Genomic DNA, 14103 nt, shown 5'->3' with positions numbered 1-14103 from the left:
GTGTGTGTGTGTGTGTGTGTGTGTGTGTTGCAGAAATTTAAATGGACACATGATAAACAGTCTTAATACCTCTATTTGGGAGAAAGCAGTGGAAGCAGTGTTTCCTCATATGACAAACTTATTTTTTGTCAGTATGTTTCAATTGTAACTTAAAAATAATTGCATAGTTTACATTAGGTAATACTTTGTATATGGTTTGAGATTCTTTAGAATACTACTTGATTTTATGAAGCTCCTTGAAATTTAAATACTGCCAATGTTACGTTAATATGTTAAATATTCAATGCACTGTGGTTCAAAAGTGAAATTTTAATTTTATCTCAGTATCACAAAGCTTCCTTCTGGAAGACCCATTCCATTCTATCTCATGCCTGGGGAAAAGATTGAAGTTGCTGTGAACCAGTTCCAGCAAGAAGCATTATCTGTGTAATTAGCGCAGCCGAGATATTGTGGGGGACGTGGATTATGTGTGTAAACTATACAGGGTGTGATAGTTGGGTGTTAATCTTTTTATGAAGGTCATTGGATGGTGAGTAGGAACAGGTGTTAAGACAACTATGAGTTCTCTAAAGGATCAAAAGGTTAGGTAAACTGCTTTTAGGATTTATGCAGGGTAGTGATTTTCATGTCAGTTTAATTATCCTTATGTTTTACAAGACTGTCAATCAAGGATGCCTAGAAATCTTATGGAATTCAAGCCTCTGAAAACTTTTGAGTCTTTTCTGATTGAGTTTATTTGATAATCATTCTTTTCATGATGACCTTAGTTGAAATGAAGAGCTGTTAGAACTACAAGGCCTGCTTTAGTGTCAGAAGAAGATTTAATCAGGAGTCTATCATCCAGTGAGAAAAATGCCTTTCATTCTCTTTTCATTTATTTGAAATTACTTAGTGATTCAGGAGTCTCTTATTGGGGCCATTACTTTGATTTTTAACTTGGCAGTGTAACTCTTGAAATACTTTATGTAAATGATTTCCTTCAAGGTGCACTGTGTTTAAAAAGCTATCAGTCAGTTGAAAATTGTTTTTAATTTATTTCACTTTAGAAGCATGCTCTGTCAGAAAAAAAGTAGAGAGAGAACAGAAGTTCATACAGCAAGGGTCATGCTATGCCATGCAATTACCAATTTTTAACAGATTTCTGTGTTTTTTTTTTTTTTACTTTTTAGGATACTTAAAATATCTTAAAGCTTATGTTTATTTTAATTTGGTGGTAGTAATTACACTGGTCATATTACAGTTAATAACTTGCATATCATTTCTTCATCCCCAAAGGCATGAAAATAAAAAGGAACTTATATGATATTAAAAAAAATTCTCTCAGCAATTTTTCCAGGCACGTTACTTTTATAAAACACTTGAGATTTTATTTGTATTAGTACAAGACACTTTGAAATGAGTAACTAGCAAATAAACTTTGTGATATAATTCAAGTTTATATTGCTGGTTTAATAAAATGAACAAAATCACAGCCTTTTCCAAGATTTTCCTTTATCATTCATATATATATATTTTTTTTATTGCAAAAGAAAATTGTTAGAGTTATAGAGTTTCAAGCCTTTTAGGAAATTGTGTTGTTTGTATTACTTTTATCACTGTTTGTAGATGATGAAGCAAATTTTGTGGCTTTTGCCAGAGCAATGAGTCTTTCAGAAATTTTCTTTGGATACATTTGTTTTATTTCCTATTTTGCTACTGAATTTGTATGTCTGGAAGGTTATTTCCTTTAACTTTTATTCATCTAAAAGGATTCTGGGATCTTATTGCAGATTTTACAGTCTGGTAAACACAAAATGTATTCTCATAGTGGCTCTGTTCTCTTCTCAGCAGTTCATTAAGTAGGCTTCCCCTGTATTAATACAGTGACTGACGGGAATATCACAACCCAGGCTTTATGTTAGAGAGCCGCTCACAGCTTTGTTCTAGTTCTTCCCTGTGCATTGCAAGGATAATGCCTCTGTTTGCATCTGCATCCTGATTAAACATACAACATACTCTCCTTTAACTTTTTAGTGTCATCTCTATATGGGTCTTGACAGTTAAACCAATTAGGTGTAGGGTCTAATCATGGTAGATATTTTGAATGAGATTTATTTTTTAAATCATATTTCAAATTATATTAAATGGAATGTTCACTTGGCCAATTTTTTGCTTGCTTGGGGTATTGATGATTGTATGTTCTGATAACAAACAGGCTTTCTTGGTTGTTATGTGTCTGGTTATAAAAGTTCAGAGTCCATAGTCAGATGACCTTATCTGACATTCCTCAATAATTCATTTATTTTTTTTTATTCCATAGAATTTCATATTACTGTAATAAAACTCAATATAAGTTATATGAAAGGCATCATTAACCAAGTTTACATATTTATCAGTAAAACTTACCTTCTAAGAAACATGAGAAATGAATGAGAAATACGGATAGTATAATAACCCAAAAAATTCTCATGCTGATGCTTATACATTACATAACCATCGCAAAAATAACTAAAAGTTTCCGACGGAATGATAATATTTAAAGAATATAGAATTTATGATAAAATCATAAATTTTATGATAAATTTTCTTAACTTCTGAGAGTAGATATATTTGAAGGTTATCTATTAATCATTCAGTAACTCCCAATTTCTATCATATGTTAATGTATGTTCATATGTGGTCAAAATTGTTGCATAGCTGGGAACAGAAGCAGTTACTCATTCAGTTTCCTATGAAATCCAGTAAAGAAAATGATTTGAAATAACTAATCCTTACACATCCATGCATTCCTTCACTGCCAATTAAGTGTTTTTGTTATTGGTCAAATCAAGAACTTTTCAAGTTGCAATCGACTAGCTTATTTTATTTTTTTCCAATGTTAAAAATGTCTGTCCCTGTCCTGGCTTGCTTCTTCACCAATATCATCTTTGAAACCAATTGAAAGATGAAGATCAATGTAGCTACAGTAGCGTTAACCCATATCCTTTTTGAAAAAAATTGTAAGCTCGTGTTCTGTGCCTTCTTGTATCCCCAGATGTGAAAATTAAAATCTAGAATCCTTAAAGGAAAGAAGAAAAACAAAAGACCCTAAAAGAAATAATCTTCTATATGCATGTGTTAATGTAATATTGTAATGAGAACCTGATACATTTACCTACAAAATTTGAATGATCATTGAAGTAACCTTAGCCTCCTTTTTTACAACATCAAGAACCAAACTAAGTCAAGACTTGAGCAAATTATTTTGTCTCCTCTTGCATGGAATTTTTACACACATAATTTTTGTTGGCAGTGCATGATTTTACATAACAGAAAGCATATACTGACACAGCATTTGGTTCATTGTGAATTAAAATATAATCTTTCATTTGTACTTACTGATTGAATATAAATTTAAACATTCTCTTCTGTGATGTAATTTTTTTTTCATTTTTAGCTTTTCTTAAACTATAGCATTTTCAGCCTGGTATTTCTGTCATTATTTTTGTCAGTGGACTCTGGCCTCATATGCGTGGCAGAGTGATAAAGCTGTGTTGCTAGGCAGAGTTCTTCCAGGCAGCTCATGCTGGGCTTCATATCTGTCATTGCCCCACTTTCATGTTTCTATGAGGATGGAAATGATTTGAGACAGAATATCATTGGGAATAGGCTCATAGTTAAGTGCCCAGGTCTCTTGATTCTCCATTGAGTCATCATGAGTGTCTCTGAACAGCGCCAGTGGTATTCTTGGCACGCAAGGCTCAGCGGGAATAACACTGAAATAGCAAAGATCGAAACCTGCGTTGGTAGAAAATTCTCTGCTTGCTGCTATATGACCTTTTTGGTCTTCCACCTTTGAATATGTGTCTATGTTCTGGTACCACTGTGGAAGGCTCTGGGATGTCACAAAAAGTACCAGGGAGAAGGTGGGAAAGATGCGAATAAAATGAATGGTTGGTGGCACAATTGTATTAAGTTTTTCAGTGTTCATGAATTTATATCAGGAACTTGGGGACTTTGACACACTATGACATTGAAAAAGAACCAAAAGCTAATTCTAGCTTTTCAATATCAAAATTCAAGATAAGTCTTTTTTTTTTTTTAAATGAGACACTTTTTGTGATATTTCAATGATAGCATGATAATTCTGTAAAGGGAATAGAGTGGTCCTAAATTGTCTGCTTTCATAGACAAGGCATCATGTTGAGCCTTGAGAGTTGACAAAAATGACTGATCCTTTGCTTTTTCGCGTGAAGTGTTTGGCTACATGTGTATAGAAATTAGCAAGACCTTGCGCTTGAAGTGCTATGTGTTTATTAGGCTTTTCAAAATGTCTGCCGGGCTGTGGAAACTCATAAAGAGGGGCGGGTGCGTCATGAGGCTGGTCTGCTCAGCATTTCTCTGTAAATGCTCCTCTCATGATATGCCTGAAAACCTTCAGTATTATAATAATGCTAATAAAAATGGAAAACTCTGAATTCTTTATAGATGCATAAAGAAGTGTAATTTCTCTGTGACCTGAATAACTCTTCGAATCGCTGCTCTGGCCCTTTGAAAGAAGGCAGCTCTACTCTACTGCTTTGTGTTCCTTTGAACGTCTTGCTATCTGACTATTTTAAGGATGGAAATAATAGAAGAGAATTTAACTCAGGGTTATACTTTGAAGGGCAGGTGGGATTCCCTTCTGCACACACACACACACACACACACTCACCCTGCAGTTTCCCCTCTTCTCTCCTATTGAGCATCACTATCTAGCCTAGCTTCTTAAATGAGAGGTGATTTTGTTGATGAATAAAATTAAACGATAATATAATTTCTCACTTATTCAGACTCCTCCATCTTCTAGTTTTGTCCCTTTGAGTATCGTAAATTGGATTTGTTATCGCGACCTCTCAAGAGGCCCTGTTCAGTCATCTTAATTTGAGTCGGTGGTGGGCAGGGGCTTGGTGTGGTGGAGCACTGAGGTGGAGGAGAAGGAACTGTGCATTTGGAGGCCTGTGGCCTTTGGAAGCAGGGCAAACCCATCACAGGTAAATTTGGGGAGAAATAATTCCAACAGCGACCTGTTCTCTCGGCCTAACGCTATCGATTGAGTGGCGGACCCTGAGCAAGGCATAGCAACAGATCTACAGCAGGAATAGAGTGGCCCCGAATAACACACAGTCTGCAGCTCCCTGCCATGGGCTCCTGGGTGATTTTGCTTCTCTGCTCTCTTTGTATGGATCAGCACTGGGGGCGCTGGCTGCGTTTTAAGCCATCTTCTGCATAGGAATTATTTTTCTCATTTTGACTTGGATCTACTCCTTCTGCCACTAATGTTAATAACCAGGGGAGAAAGATCAAAGAAGGCCAAGTCCTGGGAAGATGGGAGGAGGGCAGCCGGGGCTGGCATGCCAGACAGTTAGTTTTAACTACCAGTTTTATAGGTGATTTTAGTAATGACAGATTTGGGTTGTTGCTTAAGTGAATGGAAATTATTGATAGTAAATTTTCATTGTTTTTGTTTCTTTGTTTAAGACTGAATGCTGGGCTAAAATCCATACCCGGTCATACATGGTAACAACCAAGTGCATTTTATGAGAAATTTAGAGAGGACACCCTTTTAATTACACTGTGTAATTTTAGTTGGTCTTCTTCCAATTTCCTTCTTATTTAATTTAACAGCCACTTGATTATTTGAGATTTTTTTCCTTTATAAATTATTGTAGCTGCACATAGATGTGTATGGAATATATAAAATCCATGTTTTGCAAAAAGAAATATTACACTCAGAATTCAGTGCCTGAAGAGAAAAACCAGGAAGTTTTGAAGTGTCCCATTTATTAAACAAATTGCAATTAGAAACCACTATTTAGAGTGAAATTAAAAGGCTTATAACCCTACCAATCCTAGTAAAAGTGTTCCGATAGCTAGGAATTTGGACAATCTCAGAAACTGATGGCTTTGAATAAGCCAAGTCTGGGGACCAGCTCCCTTAGCGCCATCATTAATGCCATTGTGGACAAAGGAGGAATGCTGTGGCCATGAGGGACTTTGTTGCTGCTTTGTGGAAGGTGAGGACTGTTGTGGAGTCATGGCTGTGTTTCACGGAACAGATAGGTAAAACACAGCCATGAGGTCATAGTCGCCTTGTGCCCCCATTTCCTGCTCTAAGAGGCCTCTCTCTGAGACACTTGGAACCCCTCCACTCATGGCCTCTGGGCATGGTGACATGCAGGGGATAAAAAGAACATTTTGCAAAGAGCACATTCAGCTGACATAGGAAGGCAGAAAGACCTGCCAGCATGGAACAGAAGAGATGCAGTGTGTCTGCAGGAGTGAGGCAAGCCTGGGCTTTGAGCAGTGTGCTCCTGCAATGGACAAGACCTAATGTTTTAAGTTGTGTGTGAGGCTGTGGACCACAGCATGAGAATCTGCTTTCGTTTTGTTGCCTGGATGACTAGACCAAGACTCCTAAACCAATTGCTCAAGAGAAGGGTATGATATAAATTGCTGAATGGGTCTAGAAAATGCAGAGCCATTTGGGACCTGAACTGAGAAGCAGGCATTCTGAGTGGCAAGCAAACACCTCGAGGCTGCATCCATCATTTAGTTTTTGAAGCCCCTTGCTTTGGGGAGAGTTACGTGACTCTGTATTCTAAGTACAACTCGTGCTTCAGAATTAACTGCAGCAGCAGTGATGTAATAGTGCCAACCCTCTTCAGAGAAGAGCTCGGTCTGCATTCATCTTGAAGTTGCTGAGCATCGCTCTCCTCCTTTGGTGCTGAATTTTAAAAACTCCCTGAAATCTGTGAGCAGATGGAGAGTAGATGGCTTGGACTACCAGGCTCTGACAGCTTATCTGCATTTTATTGTGAAGGTGGCAGGATTGGAAGGGCATGAGGGAAGAGCAGTAGGGACAGGAGGAAGCACTGAGGGGTGTCATAGACGTGGGCCATACACAGTAAGCAAGGTGAGGCCCTTTTTGACACTGAAGATTTATTTTTTACTATCTTCTATCCTCTGGTCATACATGACCCCCCACACCCCTGCTTTGCTTTCCCACATCACGTTCCGGATAAACTTTTTTTTTGAGAATTGAAAAAGAAAAAGACGTCTAACTGAATTTTCAATTGAAATGTTGCAGATTTCATAATCTGCAGATATCATAATCCCTGTCATGATGAGTAAAATTTAAAATGTAGCAAAAGATCATTTTTTAAATTATCTGTAATATAGGTTAGTAAAACCAGAAATCCTTGAAAAAAATCATTAGTTTAAAAAGTTTGTACATTAAATGGCTGGAAAGTAAAACAGATAATTTTGTGTTAAAACAGTTTTCTTAAGATATTGATTAACTGGGCTCAAACTCCACTGCAAATGTTTGAAGAAGGAGGAATGAGTGCTGTGTCTTCTGCAGAAGGCAGCAAGTTGACTCCGTTGCTTTATTTACCTGTTTCAGTGTGTCCCACCTGAGGTGGAAGAAGATCACAAACTTCTCCCATTTTTAAAATCCTGGTGTATTGAAATATGTTATTACTCACATGACATTGGTTAGGGAGTGTTTTCATTTATGTTTTCAGATGTAAACTTCATTTTGCTTTCACTGCATTGAGGAATTTTTAAAATTTTAAACACAACTTTAAAATAATAAGACAAATGACAAGATGACTACATGTATGGTTTTGTTTCAACGGAGTGTTGTATTAATACAGTTATTAGATCTTTTTATCTTTGAGAAAGTTGGACAGACAAACAAGGAAAATGTCAATGCATTTAGGTAAAAGAATAGATTTATGAAAGAAATGTTTAAATAAAAACTGATAATAGAGTGGAAATAATTAGTAATATTTCCAGCATCAGCAAATTTTAGAAGAAACCTGTTCCCATTCATAAAGTGTATATTTAAAGACTATATGAGGGCTTTGTTTCTGGGGAGGGGGAAAAATGGGAACTTATATTTAGAGAGTCTTTACTACTGCTGATGCTATTTGGTAGTCCTATGAGGCAGAAGTTATCATATTGATGTTATGGAAGAGGAAACTGAAGTTTTGGAGATGTTATGCAGCTCACCAAGGGCATGCACCCGGTATGTGGTTCAGATAGAAATTCTTCCACACCACATTATTAGCCGTGTGTGTGTGCACACGCACATGCTCATGCATGTGTTCAGCTATGATTAGGATACAGTAATGGGAGCATATGAATCATAGCAATTAAAAACAAAAGAAAACAGGTAGATGTATAGCTGGATGGATGAGAGGGAATGGGGAAGGAATTATTTCCCTTTGTGAATTAAGTGGGTTCATTTACTCATTCACCTAGTGAAAAGAGAAGAGTTGTTTTAAGAGTAAAGGCCACCACTACTCTAGTGTGTTCTTTATTCTGAATTAAAATTTAAGTGCAAGCAAATCATGAACCAGAGAACATCAGTGTCTATTTTCTTTATGTTGCAGGTGAAAATACCAGAATCTTGGAAAGGAACTTTCTTAAAATCTAAGTAAAAAATGCCTTCATTGCATGAGGTATTTGCAATAGCTATTTGAGCACATGGGATTGTTAGATTTGCTGTATTTGAGTAGCTAGAGGATTGGCTGAGGGCTTGTTTGTCATGCTGCTTTGATTTGGAACCTGTGGCCTTTGTTGAGTACTATCCACAAATGTAGACTCCTGCTCTAGTCTCTGTCTCTGATCACCTTCTCACCTTGAAGTGACCTGAGTAATATTATATAGGAAACAGAAGTTTTATTAAAATAGGAGTGATATTCCACCCCCTAGAAAACCATTTTATTCGGTGCCAAGAGAAATAGAAATACTTCCCTTCCCCCTGCTTCCTCTCAGTGCCCCATATTGGCTTTACAAGGAGGGAAGAAAGCCCGTTATTGAGGATAATATTGAAGGGAAGAGAGGTCAGGGCAGGCAGGGGGAAAGGAGGCTCTTGTAAGAACAATACATTCTCTGTTATTTAAAATAGTATGTGACTTTAAGTCTCAGTTAAAGCTGAAAGTCAAAGCCTCTTGAAATATGTATAGATCAGCAGAACCACTTTTGCACCCTAGAAAGTAGAAAGGTGCTGGCAGTGAGCCATGCTGAAACCTTGGACTGGGGGTTTGAAGGTGGAATAGCTTGGGGGGCAGGGGCAGAGGTCACAGCAGCAACAGGATGTACCATTTGCAGGCTGGTAGGATCAGCCTTAAATCTCCAGTCAGCTCGGTTTTATTACTCCTATAGGTTTCTCTCAGTTATCATGATTGCTATATGCTAACAGTGCGATTTTCTGCCGTATTAGTGTATTCAGATAAAAGAGGATTTTAAAAAATTATCAAATAAAGGTTTATAACAGTTTACCTCATTCTCCTGGCAGGTAACTTTGTCTCTAACATGCTGGGTTATGGTCTCCGGCCTCACACACAGTCAGGAGAGCCGATCTTCTCCACTGGGTCATACATATGCTTTCCTTCCTAATACCCGTAAGAGGCTTTAGGGGGAACGGAGAAGAATATAAACACCGAAACCACATCCTAACAGCTGCCTCTAGTTAGCTCTGTTTTCCCCCTAGCTTTGAAATCTTACAGCAGCACCTAATTTGTCCCACATGGCTTTTCTCCCAATGGAACCACTGTCCCTTCCCCAACTGCCCTATTTGATGGAAAGCAAACACTTAGGAAGAATTAACTAGTTTAACTAGTCAGGTCACTATCATTAGGCTGCTGGTTTGCAGGTGCCTGTGAATAGGAAGGAGATAACCATTTACAGATTGGAGAGCCTTAGAACAAAACCTGAACCTATTTAGGTACTAGTGAACCTATTTTAAAATATCCCCCAGTTAAGTAGTCTGTGAAAGTGGCTGACCAAATAAATGGGTGGACTACTATGATTTGAAAAAGTGAGTGTTTTTGACCTAGTGGGGCATATCCTAGTTATCTGGAGGCTTACAGTTTCATACACATGCCCAACTCCTTCCACTTACATTCTGCCTTTATTTAACAAGCTTGGGAATGACGAATGTAGATAGCACAAATCTGTTATAACATGTCTCCATAGAAAGTGAGTTGCAACTTGCACTATTATATTTAAAGTTCTAATTATTTCTTTCTAGTATTTGTTACTCAGTCTCCATTCGCTCTCCCATTTTTTAAAAAAATACAGTTTAGAAAAAAGAGAGATGCTTATAGGACGGACAGTCAGAATACTGAATTAAATTATTTCCTTCAAAGAAACTCGAGTTCTGTTTCCCTCTTTCAATTTCTGTTTATTTCATTGTGCTGCTGAGAAGACATGAAATCCACATAGTGTCCTTTTCTTGTGACTTTTAAAAAATAAAATTGGTCTGGTTTAAACAAACAAACAAAAAAGAGGATTAGTATTAGTGACAAGGAATATCCATTATGGATGCTTTGCTCTAAAATAATTTATCATTCTAGATTTATTGATTATTTGCGTTTTTTTTTTTTGCATTTATGCACAATACTATTGGTTCCTGTTCTCTAAGATTTGAGAAATGTGTGAACTTCACCTTGAAAAGGGTGTATCTGAATTAGTTCTTACAAAATCACCTTGTCCTGATGATTCTGCTAAAGAACTGATATTCTTTTTGTAAAGTAAGGAATAAACCTATCACAGCTTGCTTTAAAAGGTCATTGTCTTTTGCAAAGTAGATTAGCTCACTTTGTTCTATGAGCAGGAACCCTGCTGCAGCTCTGTGAAACTATACATATAAAGTAAATTTCTGCCATCATTTTGACTTGCTCTTGTAAAATAAATTTTATGCCTACCAGTTTTCACTTGCTAACATAAGTCACAACTCACAGAGAGAGAGAGAGAGAGTGGCAGGATGGATGAGAACAGTGTCTTACAGGGTGTTTCCACTTCTAATGTTTCTCGACTTTTAATAAATGCAATTTACCAAGCATGGGAAACGTGTAAAAACACTGATGACAAATTTGGTGACTTAATGTTTTTGATGTTCTGGGGCAAGTGAGTAGTTAGTAGGTGAGTAATTGAAATGAAGTTGCATTTTATGGACGTGAATGACTGAAATGAAACATTTCCTTTGGCTCATGTGTCATTCACAATGAGAATGCTGTTCTCCTGAGGTGGGGCCTATTAATCTATGTTAAGTATCAGTCCTCATATATTAGAGACTGATTTTATCTGTTCATTTAGAAAATCCTCTAAATTTATATGAAAAGGGTAAACACTATTATGATTTCTTGAAGAATCGTAATTCTGTATATTCTTTCCTTTCTAAGCTAAGAATGGAATGGGGGAAATACCATTCAAAGGAATAGTGATTCTTTGATAAACCTTAAACTACAATCTTTCTGTAGTTACTAACTCATGGAGAGTGTCTGGGAAGGAGGAATTCTATTTTAATCTGCTTAATCCTTTAAACAATGAAACAGTTATAACCGCTTTCATTGCAAATGGTTCTAAAATATCACAGTCATTATAAGACATGGTCTGGTAGAGTATGGCGAGTTTTCTCAATGAACCAGGACCCTCATTAAGAACACCAGTTGTTGAACTCTTTGGTAATACTGGAATGTGCTCCGGAGCCTTTGAGGTCTGTAGGTTCAGCTTGAGTTTTTTACGATTTTTCCCAGATGGCTGTTTCTCTTGCCTCCTGCCAATATATGGGGCTTTTTTATTCTTCTTGTTGCTGTGCTTTTCTAATTAATATATTTTTTTTCTTTCTTTTTGCTCCTTTGTGACAATTTCTATTTGCTGTTGCTGCTTTTAACCACTGAGACCCTGCTCTGTTTCTAGAATCCTGAATTGGTGTTTCTTTTTCTTCTTCAGTAACCTAGAACCAGTGTGAAATTTCTGGTTGATTCCAGATTAGAGCTCTGACTTAATTACAGGGCAATATTTGTCCTGTTCAGGGTCTGTGAGGTGTCTTCTCGGGAGGAGGCCAGGCTGACTACTTCTGTGCTGTTAAATGAAGTCATGGCCTTTGTAGCTGCTGCTTTTACTTTCCTTAAACAATTCTTTATTTGATTTCTGATGTTCTGAATTTCCTGTCGATCCACAAAATGAGAAGCAATTCCACTTTCTCTTCTAAAGGCAGATAAGAAGGTCTGATTTTTTTGTCTTTGCTCAGTGGTCTTTTTTTTTTCTTTATTGAAATTGCTGTTTGTTGGAGCTACATGTCCACATATGTTAACAGGCCTGTTCAGAGGTAATGAGGTTCTAAACCTTGCCTCCTACCCTTCAACAGTATTCAGAACTACAAACATTTTATAAATAGCTAAGTTTTAGATAGTAGAGGGAAGTATTTGTCAATTTTCCAAATTTAACTCTTGTATTCACTGGAGACCGTGAAAAGGGCTACTCTTTGAACATGTTATTGCTTTGAATCCTATTAATAATGTGCGTATTCCTGAGTGATCATACATCCCCATTCTTTTTTTGCCTTCTCTGGTGATCTTACATCCCTCTCCCAAGATTAACCAGATTGTTAAATTTAAGTAATGCTCATTGTTAGTATTCAGTAACTTTAAAAAAAAAATTACTAACACAATTTTTGTGCTTTTTCTTCATTCATTTAGGTCTTTCTTTTTTTTTATTTTTAGTTGTAGATGGACACAATACCTTTGTTTTATTTATTTATGTGGTGTTAAGGATGGAACCCAGTGCCCTACACATGCAAGGCAAGTGCTCTACCACTGAGCCACAATCCCTGCCCTTCATTCAGTAACTTAAGGAAAATTTAAATACATGCATGAAAGCTAGAAGGGGAGAATAATTAGTTTTTGGAAAGCTATGGGTTACTTTATTCAAATACATAGGTTTTTGAGAAGGCATTCTATTGTGTTTAATGGCTATTCTGGCTTGCAAATATTTTAGTGTTTCTGTGAGTCATCCTCCTGCAAATTCACAGGACAGCAGGTCACCTCCATAAATTATCTCCTTTTTTGTTTGTTTGTTTCTATAAAGGTATTAACTAGTGAATGCCCCTGAGTTCATTCCCCAGTACCGGAAAAAAAAAAGTAAATGGGGAAAACATGAATTATTAAAGAACTTAGAATACCTGACACAATGTCTAGCTACTAGTAAGTGCTCAGCTAATATACTTACCCTCAGAATATGTTTTTAATGTCAGTCGTAGGCAGTTTTTTCTGTTTTTAAGTCTCAAAGTTTCTTATTTTCTTTAAAAGTACGGTTGGTCACTGCCTTATCTACTAAATCCCCCGAAAAAAATTTTGTATGTTACTTTGATGCTTCTTGAAATTAAAGATTTCCTAACCTTGTTTGCTTTTATATACTTGATTTATGTGGTTTTGTTTTCCAGAATAGCAGTCATTTTTCCAGTCCTGAGAAAAAGGTGCATCACAAAGCATTGCTTTGTTGTTTCTCATTCGTGAGAACAGTGACAGCAGAGACTGGTGGTGAACTACTTGTGCACCCCTAATGCGTGCTTTGTGGTTAGTACAAAGTTCCACTGCCATCCCTGTCAGCAGACGTAAGAGCTGAGGTTCAGGTGGGACTGCATTCTGAATTTTTAAAATTGATTTTATTATTATTATTATTATTATTTTTAAATACATGACAACAATGGAATGCATTACAATTCTTAGGGGGTCGAAAGTCTGGACAGTCAAGGATTCCGTTGGTCCTATTTCTAGTAATGATATATTCTGAAAGTATTTTCTATGAAACAGTCTAAACCCTGTTTGGAAGTTACTTTTAGATTTAGCCTGTACCTCCTCTAGGGGTAATGAGTTGTCTTTGGTTTGTCACATACCAAAGTATAAAGACATGTGGCTTTAATATCTCACATTTGGAGCCTTTGAAAGTATTAAGAAATTGATCATTGCTTTTCTCAGTTTTCATTATTGTAGACAGAGGGATCACCTCCCGCTCTGCCAGGTACTGGGGATTGAACTCTGGGTACTCTACCATTGAGCTATAAACCCAGCCCTTTTCAGTTTTATTTTGAGACAGGGTCTCATTAAGTTGTCCAGGATGGCCTTGAACTTGTGATCTTCCTCCTTCTATCTCTTGAGCATCTCGGATTATATCCAGCCAGATGTGCACCACTATATCTAGCTGGATTCTAATCTTTATCATTCTTCTGGGCTTCTCCATATTTTGATCAGTGTATTTTCTCTTCTCTGGACTATCTTCATCCCTTCAAGGGGTTGGGTTCAGATTTAAGAT

The 14103-nt window shown here is 36.9% G+C and overlaps 1 long non-coding RNA gene across 1 annotated transcript in view; it reads left to right on the top strand.

The window, feature by feature from the left end:
* The window catches only part of LOC125619081, a 68164-nt gene that overhangs the window by 37783 nt on the left and 16278 nt on the right, over window positions 1–14103 (top strand). The window contains exon 2 of the long non-coding RNA XR_007350571.1: window positions 6845–6853. This is a non-coding gene — a long non-coding RNA (uncharacterized LOC125619081). The remainder of the gene's footprint in view (window positions 1–6844; window positions 6854–14103) is intronic.

Source organism: Marmota marmota, unplaced genomic scaffold, assembly GCF_001458135.2.
Source record: "Marmota marmota marmota unplaced genomic scaffold, marMar, whole genome shotgun sequence".
Taxonomy (NCBI): domain Eukaryota; kingdom Metazoa; phylum Chordata; class Mammalia; order Rodentia; family Sciuridae; genus Marmota; species Marmota marmota.
The sequence above is the reverse complement of the archived record's forward strand: the minus strand, read 5'-3'. Positions and strand labels throughout refer to the sequence as shown.